This window comes from Lactuca saligna, chromosome 9 (assembly GCF_052625555.1).
Source record: "Lactuca saligna cultivar CGN05327 chromosome 9, ASM5262555v1, whole genome shotgun sequence".
Lineage (NCBI taxonomy): Eukaryota > Viridiplantae > Streptophyta > Magnoliopsida > Asterales > Asteraceae > Lactuca > Lactuca saligna.
Window position 1 is genome coordinate 94,921,039 of NC_136425.1, and position 20,880 is coordinate 94,941,918.

The 20,880-nt window shown below is 35.3% G+C and overlaps 1 pseudogene; it reads right to left on the reverse strand.

Annotated features, from left to right (window-relative positions):
• Nucleotides 1-16,939: 16,939 nt before the first annotated feature.
• On the reverse strand, nt 16,940-18,836 carry LOC145016592 (magnesium transporter MRS2-10-like; annotated as a pseudogene).
• Between the last annotated feature and the right edge of the window lie 2,044 nt (nt 18,837-20,880).

The following is a 20,880-nucleotide window of genomic DNA, read 5'->3' on the forward strand; positions in this document are numbered from 1 at the left end:
AGGTCCGGGCCGGAAGGCGTATGTGGGTAAGTCGTATACTGGGGAACTCACTAAGCATTTATGCTTACTAGCTGTGTTTATGTTTTTCAGGTACTAGTGATGACCGTGGAAAGGCGCCGGCGTGACACGTACACACTGCCACTGTTGAAGATCCTGGAGATTTATTATTTATATTTTTGAAATAAACTTGGAATAAACCCTTTTGTCGAATAATGATGTCTTGTTTTTAATGAAAAATTTATTTGAAAAATTGAGCTGTTACACTTTAGGTGGCCAAAACTCTCCTGCTCCGGATGCGATGTAAGACCCTCTCCAAGGTCAATTTTCCCCAATTTGCTACATCTTAAACATCAATTACGTTCTCAGTCAGATGAATTCTGTGACACTCTTTGTTTAAATACTTCCTGATGAGTCTATCTGAAGCCCACTCTAGTCAAGTTGTTGGACTAGAGTAGTTTAGCTCCGGGATCGTTCCCAATTTCTTTCAAAGGTTGAATCATGTTATTCACCAACCAATGGAACCCGGTTTGAACGACAAACGTCATTAGATCATTCTCTGAACTTACTTCTACTCCATAATAGGACTGCATCATAGGGGTGTAGGTCAAACCTTCGAGAGCATACTTCTACTCTATAGGTGGACAATCGAAATACATCTAGGTTCAATGATAGCCCTTACTAGGAATTCTAGTTCATCAAGAAGGATTAGTAAGAATGTTATTTGTTATGATTTCCTCACTTATACATTCCCCAGTTATATATAACGAAGACTTAGTAGACAATAGAATGTGAGATTTCTAACCTAGTTCCCTTTCCTCGTTGGGATGTGGAACTAAAGGAGAATCACACATTTTACTATCCGCCCAGTCTTGGGTATATCATAATGTGTATAAGCTAAGTTTTCATGTATAATAACTTATCTCTTAGTCAGAATCAAAATAATACAGAGCCAACCTTAGTCACTCACAAATTCCTTGTCTTTCGTATTTCAGAATCATGTCATCATCCGGAAATAGTCAGCAGAACAATGAAGCCCCTTACCTTCATATCGACGCCGCAACATTTCAAGCCGCGGTAACAGTTGCTGTGACAGCTGTCCTTACAAACGTCAACACTGACGATGCAATCACGACTGACAAGGGAATTGAAAATTTCGATTATTGTATCGATCTAGGAAGCCAACAAAGGACAACAGTCTCGGACATACAAAGTCGTAAAACCGAGAAGAGGAAACGAAATCGCCGAGCTCAAAAGGAGCGTCAACGATCCCAAAGACTTGCCATGCAACAGCAACAAGTGGCAACTCCTGTCCCTTCAGCAACGGCACGACCAATTCCTCAAATCCCTGGCATCGGGACAAACCCTGCACACAAGGTTGATGGTAAAACCAGACCCCATAAAAGGAAAGTTTCGAAGTGGATGAATGAGGAGGGCACCCGTGTCTATGTAACTCGAGGTGAATCCGCTATCCCGATCGGAGATAATGGACACAGACACAACATGTAGTTGGACTATCTCTTGAATGTAGATTCGAGTCAGTTTCTCCATCTTGAAGGTTTCTTTAATTGGCAGGAAGTGGGTGGATTTAGTCAATCTGTCAAAAATTACCCAGATGGTATCATGTGACAACCGTCAAATTCTGGTCAATTCAAAGTTAAATAAAGTCAACGAGTCAAACCGGTCAACTTAACTAACCCTTGTATACTAGGGCTTACGTTATGTATTTACTAAACAACTCGCTATTCTGATGAGAAATCACTTCAAGAATGTCAAATCTCTCCCAAATCTCTCCAAGTATGTGAAATCTCTCTCAAATATCTATTTGTATGAGAAATCTCTCCAAGAATGTCAAATCTCTCCCAAATCTCCCCAACTATGTGAAACCTCTCTCTAATATCTCTCTGTATGAGAAATCTCTCCAAGAATGACAAATCTCTCCAAGAATGACAAATCTCTCCCAAATCTCTCTAAGTATGTGAAACCTCTCTCAAATATCTCTTTGTATGAGAAATCTCTCCAAGAATGTCAAATCTCTCCCAAATCTCTCCAAGTATGTGAAATATTCCCCAAATCTCTCTCAAATATCTATCTGTGTGAGAAATCTCTCCAAGAATGACAAATCTCTCCCAAATATCTCCAAGTATGTGAAACCTCTCTTAAATATCTCTTTGTATGAGAAATCTTTCCAAGAATGTCAAATCTCTCCCAAATCTCTCCAAGTATGAGAAATCTCTCCCAAATCTCTCTCAAAAGTTCCCGTAACTTTTTAGAATCGTTCGGGTCATTCCGACCCTTAGCCGGGTCAAAAACGGGGCGAAAACGAGAAAAATAGGCTTTAGGAACCGAAACCAAGAAGAGAGGCCTCTCAGGACCAGAACCGAGCCTCTGTTGGCTGAGGCATGCGAGACCGAGCCTCGGTCTCTGCCCCTCTCGGTCTCTGCTCCTTCTCGGCCTCCGCCTCTCTGTCTCTTCTCTTCTCTCGGTCTCTGTTCTCTTGCCTCCTCTCGGTCTCTATTCTGTCTTCCGCCTCTCTGTCTCTTCTCTTCTCTCGGTCTCTGTTCTCTGTCGCCTCCTCTCTGTCCCTTCGCGCCTCTCTGCTCCTTCTCTCCTCTCTGTCTCCTCGCGCCTCTCTGTTCCCTCTCCTCACCTCTCAGTTCCTTCTCTCCCTCTTCTCTCCTCTCGGTTTCTGCCTCCCTCCTCTCAGTTTCAGCATCAGAAGGCCGAACCTCGGCCAGAATTCAGAATTTGGTCCCTTTTAGCCCATTTTTGATATTTTTAACATTTTAAACCCGTTTTTCGTGATTTTAAAGCGGGATTTTCTCCAGAAATTATATTTTAACATAATAAACTCTAAATATTCATAATTTAAACATATTTTGATGAAAATCATTATCTAAATAATAAAAATCAAATGGGTGAATTATTAAAGGTGGAGTGTTGACTTTGCCTTATCCAATGTCACAAGCAACCACCCCACACCCACTCTTTGACTAACCACACCTCCCCACCTTACCTAGGTCACTTCAATGTCCCTTACACTTAATTTACACTCATTCCCACGTTTTTAGAGCTGGAACAAACATCCTCTCTCCTCATTTCTCCCATTTGCTCTCATTTCACTAAGTATCGAACACCACTTTTCTCTCAAACTTTTTCCACTCCAATTTAGAGATTCAAGGCTGATTTTCAAGTGTTCTTCCACTCTTAGTAAGTATAATTCATCCTCCTTATGATTATTTCACTTCATTCTACTCAAATCATGGATATCTTACACAAACTTCATCATATTTGCGGTAGAGCTTCGAATCTTCAAGTGATTCTTCTAGTGTTCTTGGGTTGAACACTTCTCTTCTTCAACACTTATCTACTGAAATCACTCAAGGTGAGTTCATACCCCTACATTTTCATGTTTTCTCAAGTTTTCAGGGGGGGATACACGTTTAAACACTAAGAACATAACTAAAATTTTCTAACAGCCTTCATCGGAAAAGTTCAACTCCATTCACGGACTGTTTTGGGCATCTTAAACATTTTTGTTTTCAAAACTGTACAAGGTGCTAATAGTTCAAGTTTGTAGCTTTAAAATGACTACTTGCACATCTCCATACGATGTTTCTACAATTTATGGTGATTTTTACAAAACTGCCTATCATTTCAAACACCAATCCGGACCAGTCTGTGATTATGGACTTTTTCACCCAAGTTGGAGGTCATTAAAAATCGTATTAAAAATTATGAGTAAACTAGATACATTTTGTGAACTCTCAGAATTTACGGATCTAGTTTTTGACTTCGTATGATTTTTCTATGATTTTTCTAAAACAGTGCTGAAAGACTAAGAATTAATTAACAGCTTCTAACTATCAAAACACTTTGTAACATGTTGAGCAAAGTGTTAAAACTTTGATAACTTCATATATTACATGTATTTCTTGTTATGATATATTTATATAATAGGAAATTACTTGCTGAATTTATAAGAATCCTCCATCATAATCATTAGTACAAGACAAAACAAGTTAAACATAGCTATATTGTACTATACATTTGACTTCCATAGAATGGGATTCTTAAACACCACAAAGAAATATACTAAACTATAATAGGTATAGTTAGGGTACATATACATTTCAAACATTTTAATAAACTATAATAGGTATAGTTTATGATCATTTACATAACATACTCGTACAAAAAGGGGTACAAATACAAAGTGCCGGTTTTTATACAAAAAGGGGTACAAATACAAAGTGTCGGGTTTATATACAAAAAAGGGTACAAATACAAAGTGTTGGGTCTCTATACAAAAAGGGGTACAAATACAAAGTGCCGGGTCTCTATACAAAAAGGGGTACAAATACAAAGTGTCGGGTCTCTATACAAAAAGGGGGTACCGATACAAAGTACCAGGTTCACTTAAGATAGTTATTATGATATTAAAACTATACTTCATCTAGAATTGTTAGACTTCAACTATAGTCGCTGAGCGTATATGTTTGAGTCTTATAAGAATTTTGTCTTGATTGGCCTAGAATTGGTGGTGCCCGCCTCTTCTCCTGTTCCTCGTTGGGTTGTGGACCTAGGGCAGACCCACTATATTCAACGTTTTATCTAATTTAAAACCTTATATAACTTATATACGCTGGACGATTATAGAGGAACTCTACGGGTCATTTTAGGGTTCATTAATGCATCATATAGGAATATTTCTATTCACACTTAACTAAGAAAATATTGGATTTTCTAGAAATCAAACTATATTTCATCTAGAATTGTTAGACTTCAACTATAATCGCTGAGCGTATATGTTTGAGTCCTGATTGGCCTAGAATTGGTGGTGCCCGCCTCATCTCCTGTTCCTCGTTGGGTTGTGGACCTAGGGCAGATCCACTATATTCAACGTTTTATCTAATTTAAATCTTATATAACTTATATACGCTGGACGATTATAGAGGAACTCTACGGGTCATTCGAGGGTTCATTAATGCATCATAAAGGAATATTTCTATTCACGCTTAACTAAGAAAATATTGGATTTTCTGCAAACCAAACTATATCGATTTTACAAGGAAAACGGTTTCTACTTCAAACAAAACTCTTATGAACTCACCAACTTAATTGTTGACACTTTTCAAAACTACTTGTATTCTCAGGAAATCAGTGAAACAAGAAAAATTCATCGCTTTGAGGATGTGACGTTAAACCGTCAACAATTTATTTTTGTCATCATAATGTAATTGTTTTTGAAACATGTAAGCATATACTTTGGTGTAACTTTTTCAATTATATATATGGTGGTTGTATTTACTTTGAGCACTATTATATTCGTTGTTGTGATACTGTACATGAAGTCCTCCACCCCCAGACGTTTCCGCCATCCTTGGTTTGGGGGTGTGACATATCATGCCCACTCGGAGACTTAGGGCAATTTAGTGATGAAATCTATCAGAATCCCTTCCTACTTCCACTCAGGTATTTCTTGCTCTTGAAGTAGACCTGTGGGATTTGGATATACCACCTTCACATTGGCGCAAGTCAGGCACTTGCCCATGAAGGTAGCGATCTCTGCTTTCATATCTGGCCACAAATAGAGCTTTTTGAGATCCAAATACAACTTATATGAAACTGGGTGAATGGAGTATCGAGTCTTGTGAGCTTCTCTCATGACAACCTCTCTATAACCACCGAACTTTGGGGTCGAGATCCAGTTCATGAAATAATAGACTATGTGTCCCTTGATTTCTAAGTTCTTATCCATTCCCCTTAAAGCTTTATCCGACATGTTCTCTGCCTTGAAGGCTTCCAGTTGAGCCTCTCTGATTTGGGCAGATAGAAGGGAATGGATGGACATAGTCAGTGCCTTCACTCTACGACCTGAGTACTCCTTCCAACTGAGGGTGTCTGCTACCATATTGGCCTTGAATGGATGATAGCATATCTCACACTCATAATCATTGAGTAGCTCCACCGATCATCATTTCCTCATGTTCAATTCCTTCTGATCGAAATTGTGTTGTAGGCTCTTATGGTCAGTGAAGATAGTGCACTTGGTTCCGTAGAGATAATGTCTCCATATCTTTAATACAATGACCATTGCTCCCAACTCCAAATTGTGAGTTGTATAATTGACTTCGTTTGCTTTCAGCTGTCTCGAGGCAGAAGTAATGACTTTCCCCCGCTGCATGACCACACATCCTAGGCCTGGATTGGATGCATCACAGTAAACAACAAAGTCTTCCGTCCCTTCTGGCAGAGACAGGATAGGTGCACTGCATAAGGCCCGCTTCAACGTTTGAAACACAGTGTCTTACGTTTCTACCCAACTAAAGAATACACCTTTTAGAGTTAGGATGGTTAGAGGCTTGGAAATCCTGGAGAAGTTTTGGATAAGCTTGAAATAGTAGCCAGCGAGACCCAAGAATTTACGAATTTCTGTGGGAGTATTCGATGCTGACCAATTCTCAATCTCCTTGATTTTTGAAGGGTCCATGTGTATGCCTTCCTCACTAACCATGTGACCAAGGAAAGTTACGTTTCTGATCCAGAATTCGCACTTAGAGATTTCACATACAGTTTCTTCGCCCTTAAAGTTTCTAGCACTAGCCTTAAGTGTTGTCTATGATCTTCCTTGCTTTGTGAATAGACTAGTATATCATCAATGAATACTATCACAAACTTGACTAGGAAGGGGTGGTACACCTGATTCATCAGATCCATGAATATCATCGGTGCGTTAGTCAGACCAAAGGACATCACTACAAACTCGTAGTGATTATATTGAGTCTGAAATGTTGTCTTAGGAATATCACCCTCATGGACTCGCAACTGATGGTACCCTGATCTTAGGTCTATCTTTGAGAAGTAACTGGCTCCTTGCAGTTGATCAAAGAGGTTGTCGATTTGGGGAAGAGGGTAGCGATTCTTGATGGTGAGCTTGTTTAATTTGCGATAACCTGTGTACATCTGAAAGGATCCATCCTTCTTTTTCACAGATAAGACCAGGGCTCCCCAGGTGGAGAAGCTCAATCTAATGAATCCTTTTTTGAGAAGTTCATTGAGCTAGCTGGATAACTCTTGCATTTCTGCCGGTGCTAGACGGTAAAGGGATTTGGCTATAGGGGTATCGCCGGGTAATAAATGGATTCAGAACTCGACTTGGTGTTCGGGAGGGATTCCGGGAAGATCGTTAGGAAAGATATTAGCAAACTTGTAGACTTTGAGGATGCTCTCGAGGTCCTTAACTTCCTGCTTTTTGTTAATAACACGGCTAGGAATGCTTGACACTCTTCACATATATTTTTGGGCTTTGATGCATGATATGATACGAAGGTTTGAGCTGAGTTTATCACTGTAAATGATGAGGGCTTCGTCATTAGGCAGATTGAGGCGAATGGCTTTCTCGAAACAAAGGATATCATCATGATGAAGACTTAACCGATCCATTCTGATAATGATGTCGAAGGTCTTAATGGAGACCAACATGAGGTCGATGGGAAAGGAATAATATTTTAGGGTAAGGATACAACCTATGAATAAGTCTTTAGTGCTCTCTTTCTTAACGTTATCCATCTCGACGGTAAAATTATTGGTTAGAGGTTGGGATATATGCTTGAGTACACGCTTGAATCCATGACTAACAAAACATCACTTCGCACCACTATAAAAAAGAATGCATGCATAAGAGTTGTCGAGGTGGAACGTACCCGAAACTATGGTGGGATCAACGACTGCTTCCTCTTGGTCCATGGCTAGCACTTTCCCTGTTTTGCCAGCTGCTGTTGCCTTTGGGCAATTCCTTTTGTAATGCTTGGGTAAATCTAGCTCCAAGAGCCTGAATGGTTGGTTGGACTTGTTTCTTGCACAGACGAGTTGTATGCCCCCTTTTGCCACAATTTTTGCACAACATTTCACGACACAGCCCGTGATGGTGGAAGTTACATTTTTTGCACCTTGGGAGGGTTCCAACATATCTACTTCCAGGTGATTGAGTTGTAGGGGCAGTGGAAGGAGTAGTAGCGGCATGAAATACCACTATTTGCTGCTTCTTGGAGGGCTCCCACAAAGACTTGCCCATGCGTTTCTTCCAGAACCTTTTCTTTCCACCGCTTTCCTTAGGTGGTTCATGGGTGGCTGGCACAGGATCCTGATGATCTCCATGGTCAATCAAAGTCTACATGAACCATTTGGCATTGTCAAATGTCAGCGGATTTGTAGCCAGGACATTCCCCTTGAGTTGGGTGTTAATCCTAATATGAATCTTTCTACTTTCTTACTCTCCGGGGTGACCATTCCCGGGCATAGAAGAGCAAGGTCACTGAATCTCTCAATATATGCAGTAATGTTGGAGCCTTTCATCTTTAAGTTCCAGAGCTCCTCTTGTATCTTCTGCATCTCGCCTCGTGGGCAGTACTCAGTGAGCATCAGTTCCTTAAGATCCTCCCAACTCATGGCATTAGCCACCAGAAGAGGTAGGGATTTGACTTGGCCATTCCACTAAGTTAGTGCTCTGTCGGTGAAGGTGCGTGCAAAAAACTTCACCTTTCTATATTTGGGGCAAACATATATCTCAAAGATTGACTCTGTCTTCTCGAACCATCAAGTCAGGGCAATGACACCTCCAGTGCCATCAAAAGACTGCAGCTTAGCATTCAAAAAGTCTTTGTATGTACATTCCCTGGTGTGACTATGTCTATCACTGAGATTGAACGTAGGGGCACCACTACCCGCCCCACTTGTACCACTAGTGTTGATTTGAGACATTGCAGTAGCCATAGCGGCTGTCACAGCTGCTTGGAAGAAAGTTGGTTTGGATCTGTCGGGTGATTGTTGTTCTTTCTGTTGGGTCACTTCTTCAGAGGCATCTTATTCTAGAAGAAGAGGATGGAAAGTCCCCTAGAATTTAGAATCAAGTGATATGGAACAAGACATATCTCAACCTGATAGACAATGTATTCTACTAAGTGATATACAAGGAACGAACCCAATACAAGTAAACTATCGCTAGAAAAGAAATAAGTAGAAACACTTGGAAGGAATCTCTATATTGAGTTTGGCTCTAGATAAAATACTCCTATAGTATTTTAAGTTGTATGTTCTGTTCTATCAATCTTTTTTTGTATATAGCTTGGTAAGTTTTAGGTCTGTTGCAACACCGTAGTCACTCCCAAACAGATGATAAATATAGTTGATCAGGCTATGTTTTGTTCTACTTATGATATTGCTACTGGTATATATATATATATATATATATATATATATACTTGTATACTTCATATAAGATACTTATATTTTAAAAAGTAAACTTTTAGTTTAGAGCACTTCGGCCCCTTAGTGTTTATAGTTGTATACCCTTTAAGGTTCGGTACACTTAGTTCATTATAAACAATGGCTCTGATGCCAATCTATCACACCCCCAAACCGAAACGCCAAAAATGTTCAGGGGTGGAGGATGTCATGTATAGTATCACAACAATTGCATCATAGTAATCAAAGTAAACACAACCATTACATTGAAAATATAGATATTTACATCGGTTTGATACATAGTTTGTATACAATAAAAGTATAATAAAATATAAAAGATGTGACTCTATACTCTCCGTCTTATAAAAAGCCCGCGGGAGTACCTATCAACTAATTTCCTAAAAATACATGCAATTTTGAAAGAGTATCAACATTAAGTTGGTGAGTTCATAAAAATTCTTTTGTAATAAAAACCTGTCATTGAAGTTGTGAAAATGTTTGTATGCTTCCCAAGAAAATCCAATATTTTCTAACATATTTGTTTGTTACTATGATCCATAGTAGTGTATAATGTAGTAGTTTCTATGCCTGGTTACCACCAGCTATATTGTATATCGTTGTTTTGAATGTAAAACCCTTTGTATGAAAACCCAGTCTATCACTAGTAATGTATAGAATGTTCCATTTGAAAACCCTAGTTACTACTAGTATGTATACTAGTTTCATTACTTAAAATAAAACCATGTATTGTATCCCCTGGAATCCTCTAGTTTGATGTATAGTAGTTTGATTAATTAAAATACAACTAATAAAGAATGAGATCCCATAAACAAAGGTTAGTTTCTACTATTGTGAGTCGCATAACCAATGTTGATATGACTGATGACCACTGCAATGTTCTTCAGGCATGCCTTCCTAACTGTAGCTAGCAGTTTAGGTGTGAGATTGTCAGTCCCAAATAGATCGATTCACAAATTTCATGCTCTCCTTCCAAGAGACTATGGTTACACCAAATGATAGGACTTATTTTGTACCCCGGAGGGTACAATTGAAAAGATGTCTCATAATCCTGTATTAACTAGTTTACGTGTAGTGTTGTATTGTTCTCTTGTATTTGAATCCATTTGTATGCTTTGTTGAGTAATAATAATTATACTTAAATAATTATATAGTGTTGTACTCTTGAAATTCGAAAATATTAAAGTATAAGCTCTGAATTTCTAAAACTATGCATTATAATCCCAAACTATACCTATTATTGTTTACATGTGTGTTAAGTACTCGGTTCATGTATTGATCTGAAAACTATGCAATTATGGCTGTAAGTTGAAAATGTCCCTTATGCTCAGCATGTTACAAAATGGATAAAATATGTAAATATTTTATAACATATGGAAATCTTTTGGTTGTATCAATTGCATAAGTTATAAACATGTTGAAATTCTGTTGTATAAATTCACAAAACCATTTATGTTTGGCTTGTATTCCCCCATGAAAATGTTAAAAATAGTAAAAGCACAGGGGTATGAACTCACTGATGGTTGCGTGAAAGTGTCGGACTGTGATATTGGAATGAGAACCATCAAGTTGTTGAACTCGGAAAGTAAAAAAGGCACGTGATCCATGATCAAATTTAAGTTCTTCATGATTCAGTCCTTTCACCTGAAATATATATTTTGGGCATGTAAGCTTTCTAAGTCCTTTCTTGTTATGGAAACGAAAAGCTATCAGAACATGTCTCAGAATAAACCATCCTTTGTACTAGGCATTTGGGTCTAGATTAGGTATACCAACACAAGTTGCCTTATTAACACTAGGAATGATCTAGGATTCCAAATTGCGGGAAACAACAATGATATATTGGAAGATGTGGTAGAAGTGGATGTTGATGGTAATGTTAAAGGTGAATCAAAAGTATCCAAACAAATATCCTAAGTATGAACATAAAGGGGATGAGCGAATCTATCAAAAAATAGTGGATAAAGAATCCCAAGAATAGACATTGTCTCGATTTCATTGATGTACAAGAAACCCATTTACCTGATATATCTAGTATAGTTGTCAAAAAATATTGGGGAAGTGATTATTTTGAATATGATTTTGTGAAGGCTCATGGGAAATCTGGTGGTCTTCTTACTTTACAAGATCCAAAAGTACTTTTGAATACAAATATGTTTTCATAGAGACATTTCCTTGTTATTTCGAGTCATTAGACTAGATTAACATGTACTACCACCCTAGTTAACGTATATGGGCCTCAAATAATTTAATGTAAGATAACTGTCTGATGTCTTGAAGGTAAAAAATAGGGTTGATAGGATTCGAGTGTTCTTCGGTGAATTTAATGTTGCACTCAGGAGTGAAAGGAGACTTAATTCAACATTTTGCAAATACAGAGTAGATGGTTCTAATCACTTCAATATGGATGTTGGGTTGAAGGAATTCAAAATGGGAGGGATGAAATTCACTTATTTTCAGGAGGAGGGACACAAATTGTATAAAACAGATATATTATTGGTTTGATGAAATTTCATAGGTGTTCAATAGTTATCGATTGTCACTACTCTTCCTAGAATTCACTCAAATCAGTCTCCTCTTGTTGTAAAACCATCCTACATCGACTTTGGGCCTCCACCTTTCATGTACTTTAATATTTGGCTACATAAAATTGATTTTCATAAGGAATGATGGGTTTTGATACGAAATATAAGTTAGTTTTTTCATAAAAACCGTGACGGGAGTCTTATAAAAATAACAAGTTTATTTTAAGTTTATAACAAAACAAAACCATCAAGGATCCATTTATAGAGGTTAGAATGATATTAAAAAATGCAAAGATAGTTTTAGAATGATAACCATTGAAGCATTTGATCCCACTTGATTTTGGGGTATTAATGAAGATAGAAAAATCAAAGATTATGATTTTTTCTACAAGTATCCACCATCAAGATTAAGGCACTTGGAATGCTAGATCCATCTTGTATTATTGAGTGTATTAAGCCTTTAAGTACTACACTCAAATAAGAACTAAAGGAGACAAGTCAAGGAAGCTTTAAACACCAAACTAACTACAAAAGAGAGAAAGGAGGAGAGATAGAAGGAGGTTATGACCTTTAGACTTAGAGAGGGTTCTAAGACTAAAAAAGTAGCAACTTTTCTTTATAAGATTCTCTTATATAATCCATGCATGAAAAAAAGGCTATTCCTTATTTTATTCTAAAGTAATACTCTAGAAGCATAGACAAGGGAGAGAAGTTATGGAGGTTGAAAAGAAACCTTCATAACTCTTGAATGCCTTTCGGCCATAACCTAAAGAAGAAGAGAATTTTTGTCTTCTTCCACCTTTATAAAATTATTACATGTAATCAGTCAAGTCATGGTATCACAAAGTGTCCAAAACCTTGTACATGACTTATTAAATAATACCATATTGTATAATAACTAGTTACACTCCCTTTTAATTATTATTATTTTTAAAAACAATAATTGTTCTCTAATTAAATACAATAATTTATATTATGTACTAATAATAATATTAGCAAGAAATATACAAAACATGTCAACTTGATAAAGGTGTGACCCAATAAGATCATATTTTATTAGCAATATCACTCAATAATGATTCTTATCATGTATATTCAACAATATCCCACTTGCACAAGATTATGGTGTTTAGCAACAAGCTACTGCCCGTAAAAACATATTCAGAGTGCCATGTCATCAACAATGAATTCCGAGAGCTCTAAGATATAATTATTACTAAAGTTGTGATATCAATTATTTCTTTGTCTCAGAAATCATGTTGAACATGAGATACAGATTGCCATCAATCGCATTTAGTGTTCAACTTTTAGTAAGGCCTTATATGTATAACTTACAACGAACAAGAGAGAACAAACCCCATATTGACTACAAATACATATCATGTAAATAGTTCATGTCATACTTAACGATGGCCCTTATGACTGACTTTTATAAAACAAATTTAAACCATGTATAGCATAAAAATTCCTATACTTAATGTCCCAAATAGGCATCTCTGTTCTAAGAATACAAAGATACAACCTTGATCAAAACATCACTACGATCTATAAATTGATTTTGATGTGGGTCAGGTCTAATACTTATTCTCCTAATCAAGTGCCTACGAATTTGGTAGCAGCTCTTGCTATTCTCATCTCTACAAGAGTCAGCCAATCCACTCATATTAGCCTTACCTCATTGAAGCTTCCACAACTATGAACGAATATGAACATTTAGAATAACCTAGTTATTCGAGGATTTAAACATGATAATAGAGAAATCAACAATTATTTAATGAAAGACTCATATCCAATATATCAACGCATTTCAGTATATGTTTCTTATATTGTTGCAATATCCAAATATTAAATTTCGATCAAATACATCTACTTATATCAACAAGGCTTGTAGAGAACCAACATAACTTTCAGGCTTTAGCTAATGAATGAGCTATTTCCAATAGATTTTACAAACTTGATTTACATAAACTTTATGAATATAAACATTTTCAGTTATATACATACCTCATATATAGAGAAAACTATTGAGAGTGCATTAGATGATCAAATATGCCTTAGATACCACTACATACGTAATGTGATTAGTCATAGTAATAATGAACTATGCATTAAACATCTTAGTATGTGGTTCCCCGAACAACAATGTACTATAACTCTGATGTGTAATTGTGATTAAAAATATACATGGAAACACTATCCATTTAACCTTCTCCTGATTTAAGATGAGTACATGCATGATTGAGAAATATCTCAATTTATTTGTAGGGTTAGTATATCTACAATAACTTAACCACATCTTTCCTTTAAATACTCCGTAGATTAGAAAAAATTGTTTAGTTATTGCAAGTAATTTGGAATATTGCTTTAAGTCATATGATGACTTGTTCCTAGGTTATAGTGGTATCATTCGACATGCTCTAAGCATACAACTTATCTGTCCTTCATGCATAATCATGACATTTATATTCAATCCAATTTTAGTAGCATATGGAATACAATCACGTTATCTATTTTAACATATTATACTACAATTTTGAGGAAGACTCAAAATCAAGTCATTTGGTATTTAACAAGATAACTCTCTCAGATTCTTTCATCTTTAGATCTTTAAGATCCTTGATAATCAATGTAATTTTACTTAATCCTATAAGTTACCATGATCTATCTATATAGAGCTTTATTCCAAGAATAAATATGTTAGTCACATATAAGCCTAGGAATGTTACTACGCTCCCACTAGCTTTATAGAAAACACAAGAGTGATATTGATTTATAATTTGATCACTCTATGTAATTATCTTATAAGAAAGAAGATTCTTACTTTGAGATGTCAACTTAAATCTGAAAAGATTTTCATTCATGTATGTTTTCTCCTTTGGAGACTCACTTACTCTTTATATTTGTAATATATCAAGAAGATTAATCAAACTCATACTTGATAATCATACATGAATGCATCTCTATGCGTTTTATTAGTTTCTGATCAACTATTGAGCATATTCAACAATAATAGAAAACTTGTTGGTTTCAAACTATAATGCATTTAGCTTATGGTTCTTTAGATTTTAAACTTTCATATTACTCCCACTTAGAAAAAGAACTTTCTTAGCAGTTGTCTTTTGGAATGAAAATTATTGGGTTTAGTATAAACTTCATCCTAAACAATCATTTAGAATAATCTTTATAAATAAAATTAGTAGATGCTAGAGTGGTTATGCTTATTGACTAACATAAGCTCCATAACGCTATACCTTCTAGATAAGGATAAACCATTACATCTGTAGTCTAATGAAAGTATATAATCTACTTTTTTGGTTGGAAATATATACTAAATATATATTTGTTGTAGTGAGCAGAATTCTGAAAATTTATAAAGTAAATAGTTCTTTTAAAACATCATATAGTAGTCTATAAGGTCTATGTTTTATCCTCTTCAAAAACTTGTACTATCATCATTCAACCAATAGGTAGGTGACCCTATCCCAGTAGAGAATACAAAGGATACCTCAAACATTAAAAGATAGATCCAAGTGACCATGTGATCGTATGGCCCAAGAACCACACTTCTGACGAGTGTCTGTTTTTGACAGAATGAGTTGTGAAACGATTCCACCACTCCTAAGATGTTCGAAGAAGACATGGTTTAAAAACTCTTTTTTTTTATCACAATAAAAGTTTAACGGTGGTCTCATCAAGTGGTATTTCAATCTCCACTATGAAATAATTTGAGAAAATCAAAGGTTTCAAAAGTAACGAATAAATGTCATTAGCACTACTACAAAAATAGCCTTTAATAACACGCATTACATGTCGTAAAAGTAACAGATGACACGAAAATGCGTGTCAAGGAAGGACCTGACATAAAGGAAGACGAAATGCTTTTGTATGTCGTAAACTTACTTCACGTGTTTACGAAACGCATTTAGGACACACATTGCGTGTCAAGGAAGGCGTTGTCATGAAGGATGATAACTCACATTTGTGTCGTAACTTTACCACACACATTTATGACACGCAATGCATTTCATTAAATCCACTGTCATAATGGAAGATAACACTCGTTTTTGAGTTTCATAATTTTAAATGTTTCAAAAATATATATTTTTATAGATTTACTAATTTTTAAAATTAAATGATAGTTAATGTTCCACAATACAAAATAATGTATCATAGACAAAAAAAAACCACAATCCATTCCATAACATATATTATTTAAGATACAAATAATCACTCAAATGCCAAATAAATGTAATACATTGCTACTAAGGGGTTTTCCTTAAATTTTTAATTTGAGAGTACATTGCTATTAAGGGACACCTGCATTAGCTAGTTATTATGGGCGGCTGTCCACAAGGTGGTATGGATGGCAAGTGAGTGCTAGGAGCATTAGCTAGCTGCTATGCTATTCAAGGTGACACTAGATAAAATAGAAAATTCACCTTATTAATCAATTGATCTTAACTAATATAAATCAATTAATGAACTTACTATTAAGCAAAGAAAGAAACTAACCTTATTGTACTTTGAAAAATGATGGATCATAGCATTGTACTACAAAACAAAATCTTATTAGGAATTAAGACCCAATACCATAGGGTTATTTGATGAGCTAATGGTTAAAACTTACAAGACTTACCATAAAATTACTCTTGCATTTCTATAAAAGTACTCTTGCATTTCTATAAACAATTATAGTCTGCGTGTAAATAAATGAGAAGAAAGTAAACACCCAACGATTATCTATAAAAGTACTCTTGCATTTCTATAAACAGTCAAGAATATTATGACTTCCAACATATAGATTTCCACTTGTCACAAGATCTTCCTCACATAGTACCAAACCATAAAATTTGCATATGCACGATGATGCACTCTTAATAGAATGCCAAGTTGACCTAGGAAAAATACATAGAGAGCATGAATGTAATTAAAGAGGCAACTTGTGATAGCAATAACATACTACCTAATAACACCAACCACAAAAAACAATTAATCAAAGTTTCAGCATTTTCTTTTCTTTAACTTTTTAGATATCCGTATCCTTATAACATCAATACATTCAAAAGGAGCATGCATGCCATGACCTTTTAGGCTACATGATACACTAACATACCATAAGGGTAAAAGAGTAATTCGACCTCTTTCTATATCTATCATCTTGTTTCAGTCAAAGTCTTACCCTCGAAAAATTCTCCAAGCATTCGGTCATGATCCTCTGCTGAATACCTTATGTAATTGTGGGGATTCTTCCCATTCTTGACCAGTGCCCTTTAATTGTAAAAAAATAGAAAACAAAATATTTGTTTACTTTTTTTCTTATATTTGAGCCTAAGAATTGAGATAGATCACATAAAAAATGTATCCAAAACGTTTAATGAAATATCTGTATATAGGCAACAAGACTTCAGTAACTACAAGTCTGAGAGAGTCTCTATGCTCTGTGTCAGGAACCACCACATTTCAATTTATATGTCAACCAACTTTTTTTTTTTTTTTTACTTTTTTAAAGATATAACAGATAGTTAAAAAGACAAACCTATCCCTTACAGTTGCTCGTGAAGCTCCACTACTGTTACCAACTCCATCACCACCTACATAACCACTTCCCAATGAAGACAAGCCTTGAATAGAGAGACATTGTAAGAGCTATCCAACCAAGGTCACAATATTTTAAAAAAAAATATCATTTATTATAAGTTATTATATCCAGATGTAGTATTAATTTATTTATTTTTTGGTTATAACATATTTATTTTATAAGGATGTCCTTGTTAAGCGTTGATACAGGGTAACCATAAATAGCAGCAACCTACTTTAACTTTTTAAAAAATCTTTCCATTTATACCATTCTACACTTTGTAGAATTGGATTACATTGTTATGATTATGCTATAATAAACAAATGAATGAAAGTATGTTAATTGGTTCAAGGAGTTTATTGAAAAAGTACCCAAAATCCTGGATATATACTCCTGTTACTTTTTATTCTTGATCTTGAATAGACAGGAGAGAACTTGCATATATATTATAACACCGGTAGAAAATGAATTATAGAGGAACATAGATTATAAAAACATTTAGTTATGGAATTTTAACTTGTGCATTTATATTCCATATCCCATAAAGATTCTTTCAATGATGAGTTAGCTCTATACAAATAGTAATCATCTTTTTATAAATAAATCAATTTTGGAAAACAAGACATGTATATGCATCTACATATAGCACCTTAGGGACCCTTCGATTCAATGCAACAACTCTGCTTTTCAGTCTACGATCAGGTTCCAAGTTTAAAGTACTAATATTTGATGTAAGTTCAACTAGCAATGGATACGCTTCAATTTCTAATTTTGCTACCTGATGAGTGATGAATTCAAAGAAATATTATATTTTTTAGTTTTGAAATCCTTAGTACTTATATATTGTAGTAAATTATTGGTTATAAGACAAACATGCATATCCAAAAATATACAAGTAGCCTCAAGAGAAACTTCTAGAGCACTAAACTCAAAGGGCAAGTAGTTAGGTGAAGTGTTACCAAACATGTCCCCTAAGGACCTATTTGAAATTCCCATTCGTTTGTTCAACTCTGCCCCTTCAGAGTGCCACACCTCACCACCCTTGTAGCTTTCAACCGTCTTTGTAATTCCACCACATATTGTAACACATAGTTATCAAGAAAACTCAAAAGCATAACTTCATCAACTATTATAACGCAACGAATACATTCCAAATTTACAACTATAGACTTCTCTCTTCCAAGAATTGTTGAAGGGTAGACAAAGAACGGATCAAGTAAGTGAAGATATCTAGCAGGAAGATCACAACATCTCATTATAGTGAACCAAACAACTTATATGATGTGTGAATCTCTAGTTGTAGCATCAACATGGATTCATGAAGGGAGACCTTGACCATACTTTTTGAGGCCTAAAACATCAAATAATTGAAAAGGTTGGTGACCTGATGTAGATGGCATGTATGATGCATCTCTAAGGTTTATAGCTGATGTAGGTTTTGGTGGGAGGATACGCTCTTTTAGATCATCCATTTGACAAGTGTAACTACAAAAACATGTATTTATAGCATAACAACCAAATTCTTCAATGAAAAATGTGAATTCAAATTCTTTGCTAGCTGCTACATAAGTTCATGATGCCTACATAATTGGTATAATATATGGGAAGCTCTTTTCTTGGAAAAGAAGTCAAGAAAAGAAAAACATGATCCAAAATGTTGGAATCGTTCTTAGAAGAGTTAGGTAAATTATGAACTTACAAATTTGTTCAAAAAAGGCAACAAACCTTATTTTGATATGATATAGCTGCCCTTGTATCTAAAATAACATCAAATTAAAAAGTTAGGAAAAAGTTAAAATGCATATCACAATCAACCTAAAGTCTAAACGCACATGTAGTTAGAGGGAAAGTCCTAAATTTTTAGATAAGATAGAGAACAAGTTAGTGGCTAAAGGTGTCACGATAGGCCTCATAGACGAAAGAAGGATAATGTAATCCTTCTACGTCTCATTATCTTCGGCCGAGCATCTAGTGAGAACCGCCGACATATAAAGTTGGAGGTACTGGTTAGGGTGGTACATGATCTTCTCTACCACTGCTCATCACGGGACGTCCGGCACCAGAGGACTCCTTGGCTTCAAATCCCATTCTATTTACTCTCTCTCTCTCTCTCTCTCTCCGTCTCTCTCTCTCTGTCTCTCTCACTCACTCGAAGGGAGTTTTCAATTTCACCTTTTATTTCTACCGGAGACGGCGCCTATTAAAGGTTCGTCGATGATGAATTTATGGTAGTCAATGCTTCTCTTGTGAATATATTGATGTGTAATGGCACAAGTCGATGCTTCCTTCAGACGCAAATAGGGAAGATGCTTATAGATATATTGATGGTGGTTGTGATTTCTAGGGTTTGCAAAGAGATGGAAAGGAGAAAATGAAGGTCTTTGTCGGGTTGGTGGGTGGAGAGGAGAGAATGAGCAGATGTAGAAGAAGCGGGTCTTCAAAAATTATAGGGATTTAGGTGCCTTCCATGTTTTTTTTGTTGGACACTAATTTTAGGGCAGGTACAAATGCGTGTCCCCTATCCTTCAAATTTTGGAAAAATGACATTATTTTTAAGACACGCAAAAATGTGTATCGTAAATCTGCGCGTGTCATTGTTTGCGTGTCATTAAAGGGTTGTTTTCTAGTAGTGCAGTGAAATTTACTAAACATCTATCACCAAATCTATTCATATATTGAAAAGATTAAATACATGAATTATGTATAATTCTTTGTCAAGCCTTTGTTCTTTAACTACTAATAGATAAAGATACTTGAGAATCATCTTCCTATATAAACAGGATTCACATATATAAAATGAATCAAACTCATTTCCTTCCAAAATTCCATCCTTTAAAGTTGGTACATGTGTTTCATATTTATTTACTAATGATGATTATGAAATAGATAAGTTTGAATCAAATATCATTTGATTATTTAGGTGTTATGATCAAAACTATCAATTTAATGAAAGCTTATAGATTTATTTCATAAATGACATTATGAGAAAACTTCTTTAACACTGAATACATCGTTTTAGAACATGAATGTGAACATCCATTAAACAATATGTAAATCTAGATTTATTCATAAATTTACAACTATTACACATCCCTTTAAGAATGGGTACAAAACATCTATTATTCAAATACAAACTATAACATCACTTGTTATATCTTTAGCACGAAATACATTTGTTTGTAATCAGTTGATTATTTCTTCCAATCATCAACACATAATATCAATTATTGGTGTCACTAAAAGTATAACATACTCAATTGAATGATGGAAAAGTAAATATTTCTATCATATAAATATCTAAAGTCTTGCCAAAGTCAGACTTCTTTATCTCAATGAGATTAGAGAAGTCGTTCCTTTTTCAATGTCAGGTTTCTTCCATAATAGAAACAAGATTAATCATTTATATCCTTTCTTGATTTCGGATTACGTTTTATTTCCCTTAATTGAACTATAGGCCTATGAAAGTACACAATCTTTTAAATTTCCTTTATTCAATGTTTGAACATATTTGAAACT